General features: G+C 43.2%; 1 non-coding gene across 1 annotated transcript; it reads right to left on the bottom strand.

Moving 5' to 3' along the window:
• Positions 1–5,122: 5,122 nt before the first annotated feature.
• LOC120255318 lies at positions 5,123–5,229 on the bottom strand. Its single transcript, XR_005534968.1, has one exon. It is a non-coding gene; the product is annotated as a small nucleolar RNA R71 (small nucleolar RNA).
• Positions 5,230–5,513: the final 284 nt, after the last annotated feature.

Genomic DNA, 5,513 nt, shown 5'->3' with positions numbered 1-5,513 from the left:
TTCAAAAGCTGGTTGGCAGCAGTTGCTGACAATTAGAGAGCCAGCCATCCGAGAGTTTGCACTGGAGGTGCTATCCTCGTTTGAGTTTGATAGAGCGTATTCGAGGTTCGACAGTTTGGACACCATTCAGTTCAGAGTATTTGGACGCCACCATAGCTTGTGCATTACATAGTTTTCCGTACTACTTGGCTTGTACGAGGAGGCATTCACGGATACAGAGGAGTAAATGCACAGTTGCCTACTGATTATCCTGGAACCTTGACCCCGTAGAGAGCTTACAGAGTACTATGTGGTCAAGGTCAGTACGAGCCAGGGATGTCCAAGGCCACTTGCCTTTCCTGACCTGCATACAGATATTTGCACGCCATCATGAGTAGGTCGGTGAATGGTCGTGGTGACGATGATCGGTGTTTTGAGTCGTCCCTGAGCTGCATGACTTTGTACTCGATGGTAGAGCCGTCATATCGATTCATTTAGGACACATTCTGGCAGAGTACATCAGACACCAGGGACATTATGCTAGACTGGGAGCGATCTTCTCGGGCCCCTACATTACGAGATTAGTGCTGGGCATGGGTCTCTTGGATTCGATTCGCGGGACCAAGAAGATGAGTGTACCCGCTCCGCTGAGTTTAGAGACTATGTGGTTGATGGGCATGGTCCGCAGGGTTCGGACAGGGGTCTTTGCTTTAGTCCTACCAGCCCCAGAGATAGCTGAGGATGAGAATGATGAAGCTGGAGCATCTCACCACTCCCCGAACCTCGACCCAAGATCGATGGAGACTGAGGCACCTCCAGCAGCCGAGGAACCACCCCCAGTGCATATATTTTCACCATCTCGAGCCAATGATCACTTTGAGAGGCTCGGGAACGCTATAGGAGTGGTTCGAGCTGAGGTTGCCGAGATTTGAGCTACGCAGGCCACTCAGTATACAGAGTTTATGGCACGTTTCGATATATTACAGCAGATCCTAGAGCGAGACGTTGCCTCATCATTTGTCCTACAGCCGAGGACCCTTCAGGCCCCGTCAATTCCTCCAGCACCTCCATCCTCGACTCCAGTACTGGTGGACCCACCATGTCCTTCCACTTCAGCAGTAGCAGCAGCATAGGAGCCCGAGAGCGACTCCGACACTTGACTTTTCTTTTACTTTCGTGCATTTTACTTTATTCTATTTTCTTGTTTTTAGACTTGTTCATTCAGAAAGGATTTTTCCTTTTGTGTTTATGTTATGTTGCATTTACCGAGTTGTCTTCATTGCTTCATCTTTTATACACTCGAGTTATTTTTGTTTTTCTTGAGCTTCACTGAACCCCCTCGTGTATGCGTGCAGATGGTCTTGTTATCTTGGGAATTGAGACTTAGTCATGGGCACGGCCAAGGTGCTTCGGCACTTGCCCGTGTGATCTTCACAACCCGTTGGAACACTACTCCCAATGAATTAGCTTCATCAAACGCAACACTTGGAGTCAAGAGAGTATTGTTTTGATTGCTTCTCCGATATCTATTTTTGAATGATATATTTTGAGTAAGCTTGCATGTGTACATTGAGGACAATTTACAACTTAAGTGTGTGGGGGTGGGAGTTTCATAATGCGCACATCTTTTCTATTGTTCTTGATTGATATATGCTCACATAGCCAATGGCGGTTCACCTTAGTTGCAATGATTGTATTTTTAAGTCTAGGAGAATTGTTAACATTGAATGTTTTCATGCTCTAGTTCTTGCTTGAATTTTTAGGAATTTTTGCCCGATTTACACTTAGTGTACTACTCACTCTCTGAACTCTATTGGAAACTCATGTTCGATGTTAAAGGGACTAGTTAGGTTTACTTCTTTTGCTAAATTCAAAAAAAAAATAATATGAAAATGAAAAGAAGGAACAAAATAGTTTTATTGTTTATTTGTATTTGTTGGATGGAAAGAGCTACCACCTATGAAGTATGAAGCTACTCTCACAAGTCAGATACTAGTTATGCCCTAATGAGAGAAAGAGCTATCTCATAGGATGAGTGAAAGCCACCTTAGCGGCGGCTTTGGAAAGGGCTACCTTAGAGGATATGTGAAGCTACTACCATATTTTAAAATTTTTTTCACTTTTGTAGATAAATAAGTCCCTTGTACTTAGAACTTTGAGGAGTATACTTTGGGTTGTTTTCAGTGAGTTCACACACATACACGAAATTCGGGTTTGTTATCCTTTTTTACTCAAATTTTTAGCTAGAGCATTGATTTTTCGTATTTAGTGTTGAAATTTTCCTTACTTGTAGAATACTTTCTTTGAATGCCTCGGTGAACTTAAGCTCAAGCACTTTCAATATTTTCTTCATTGATGCACAGAATGTTTTAATGTTTGTTTGAGGACAAGCAAAAGCTTAAGTGTGGGGGAGTTTGATAAGTGCTTGTGCGATACGAATACGAAGTGTTCATTCCTTATGTTGAGCATTACTTTTCTCTGGTTTTTACACTAATATGTGTGTTTTTATGTTACTTTTATGCAGGTAGGCTTGTGAGGCCGAGTATGAAAGGAAATAGGCCAATGTGGATCATAATGCACCTATTTGGGAGGAAATCTTGCTAAGGTTCAAATGCGAAGACATAGGTCAGGTGTGAGATGCTAGAGTGTGTGCCAACCTCCTCGCATTTGAGTGAGCACATCCATTTGGAGGGGCACAAAGGCAGTCACACTCGAGCATTCCGATTTATGCACAAAAGAACGAGAGCTCAACCAACATGTATATTATTGAAGAAGCAAGTGATTCATGACGTAAACGTGTTCCCGTTTGGGTTACCCCGATGAAAATATGGAATTGGGAAGTTATTCAGGTCGAAGGCTGTAACAGAGCACTGTAGCAACACTGCAGCATTTACTATAGCAGCACTGTTCACAGCCGGCCGAGAAATTAGAGAAACGGAGAATCCACACGGGCATGTGGAAATTATCCACGGCCGTGTGGAAATTCCGCACGGGCGCGTGTACCATCCACGCCCATGGAGTCGCTCGATTCCAGCCCTATTTAAAGCCGATTCAGCCCCGATTTTGGTATGCTTTTCTCCATCTTTTCCCCAACTTGAGAGAGCGCTTTGGCTAGGGTTTTGAGGGGTATTGGCTAGGTTTTTGGAGAGGTTGTACAACTCCGACATCGCGCGTCATTTGGAAGAAGGTTATTGGGAGAGCTTTCGTCGACATCGATCTGGCGAGGTGTATCCTAGGCCAGACAAAGGATCCCTTGCGACGAGTAGAGGACTCTCCACAAGACCATCGACACGACCATCGAGGTGGTTTCTTTATGGATTCATTGCTTTTACATTCGATTTATTTGATTGTACTTAGCTCCGTGGAGAGCTAAACCCCTAGTGGGTACTTGGGTGATTGTGAACCCTAGGATGTATTCGTTTCATTGAACTTCTTTATTATGCTTTCAATAAATTGATGTTTATTGTGAGTTCCGACCTTGAATGCTTGATTGTAAGAACATTTCCCCTAGAGTGACACTAGGGTTGAGAGTTCTTGTTGGTAAACTTGTGAGTGAGTGACAAACCACGAGCGTTAGACAAAGCTAGGTTGGAGAGGGTTGAGAGGGTGAGTCGAGAGTTACAGGAGCGTCCCCTTTCCCTTCCAACGTGATAGATTCTACCTCCGTTCCTCGAGTTCTTTGCGGCCATAATAGAGTGAATGGTCTAAGTGATGAATCTCCGCTGGGCTTAGTTACGCGTGCAACAAAGTGAAGCGTTGAGGGGATCTTAGTATCTAGGGCTTAATTGTGGTTAGGGACCTTCCTATTGGACCAAAGGGTTAGGTCTATAATTAGGAAGAGATTTATCACCTGGAATCCCTAGAGCTCATTGCAACTTTATTCGAGTGCGAGGTTGAGAGGTTATTTAATCTCTCCTCCGGGACATGAATAGAGTTAGGCATAGTTGACTTTAGATTTGGGACTATGTATGTAAGGATTTCCACGACTCACCATTGCATTGATTAGGAAGCATAATAGAGAGTTCTTGCACTTGAAGCGATTATCCTAGGTGAAACATCATCCGAGTACCCCATCTTTATCGATTGCCTTACCTTCTCCTTACTTTTGCTCTCTTACTTGTTGCTTTTAATTGTTGAGAATTGAATCATTGTCACACTTATCATTGTTGATATTCCACATAGCTAAGAATCGAATTAAGTGTCTTTACTCCCTACCCCTTCACCCAGGATTATTACTTCGACAAACCCGTGCACTTGCGGGATATACACAAGGGGATCTTGTCACCTAAGTTTTGGTTTCTCGGTCCAACTAGCTATGTGCTTAACTACTCAATTTCCTACTCACTTAAGTAAGCCCCTTGGGGATCCGCATCCGTGACTGTTTTCCAACCTTGAGCTTCTCCCGTGTTTTGATCGTATCATATTTCTTAAGAATTTCTCTTACTTTTCACTTTGCTTTCTTTTCTTCTTTTATCTTAAATTGGAATCGGTGAGTTAAACGACAGGTAAGAAGTGAGTAAAGTAGCTCCTCAAGCCCCTTGGGAATACGACCCACTCGTGCGTATGCGAGTGGTTTATTACTTGATGACCCCGTGTGCTTGTGGGTGTTCACACTCTGTGTCAATCACATGACACAACAAATCCATCAAATTTAGTTGCATAAGAAAGTGAAATTGAGATAACCTTGCATCTAAGACTTAGGGAAGTGGGTGAAAGCACTAGTGAAAGAAACATTGAAATTGAGGACACAAAATCTGTAATCAAGGCCAAAGAAAGACATACTTTATCTGAGTATGAAAGGCCACAGTTCACAGGAGAAGAATTTAGTGTGCAAGCACCATCCATCGCTACAAACAATTTTGAGATCAAGGCAAGCACCATCTGCATTATCCAAAATTCAATCCAATTTAATGGCCATGCAAATGTAGATGCCCATGATCATCTTTCCCATTTCCTTTAAATTTGTTCTACTTTCAAGATAAACGGGGTGACTGACGATGCGATCCGGCTATGACTATTCCCTTTCAGTTTGTGAGATGGAGCATATCAGTGGCTCATATCCTTACAGTCGGGATTGATCAAAACATGGAAAGATATGGTTGAAAAATGTTTGGGAAGGTATTTTCCTCCTAGCAAAGTGGCGAAGCTAAGGCTAGAAATTTCGGCATTCAAACAAGAAGAGTCAGAGACACTATTTGAAGCTTATGAGAGATTCAAAGACCTCCTTCGAAGATGCCCCCATCATGGCTTTGCTTCTTGGATGCGGGTTCAGATCATCTACAACGGGTTGAATTATGCAACTCATCAATTAATTGATGCCGCAAAGGGTGGATCTCTTAGTAACAAGTACCCCGATGAGGCCGAATTGATAATGTTGATTATATTGGGGCACAAAGGCCACAAGGGAATCCTTACAGGTCGACTTATAATCTGGGTGGAAATGCCACCCAAACTTTTCATGGAATCAAGGGCAACAACAAAAAACTGCACCACCTCCACAAGGTTCCCAAATGCAACAACCAGTGCTAGAGAAG

The sequence above is a fragment of the Dioscorea cayenensis genome, unplaced genomic scaffold, assembly GCF_009730915.1.
Source record: "Dioscorea cayenensis subsp. rotundata cultivar TDr96_F1 unplaced genomic scaffold, TDr96_F1_v2_PseudoChromosome.rev07_lg8_w22 25.fasta BLBR01000943.1, whole genome shotgun sequence".
Lineage (NCBI taxonomy): Eukaryota > Viridiplantae > Streptophyta > Magnoliopsida > Dioscoreales > Dioscoreaceae > Dioscorea > Dioscorea cayenensis.
Note: the sequence above shows the minus strand (reverse complement) of the source record. Positions and strands in the feature narration are given on the sequence as shown.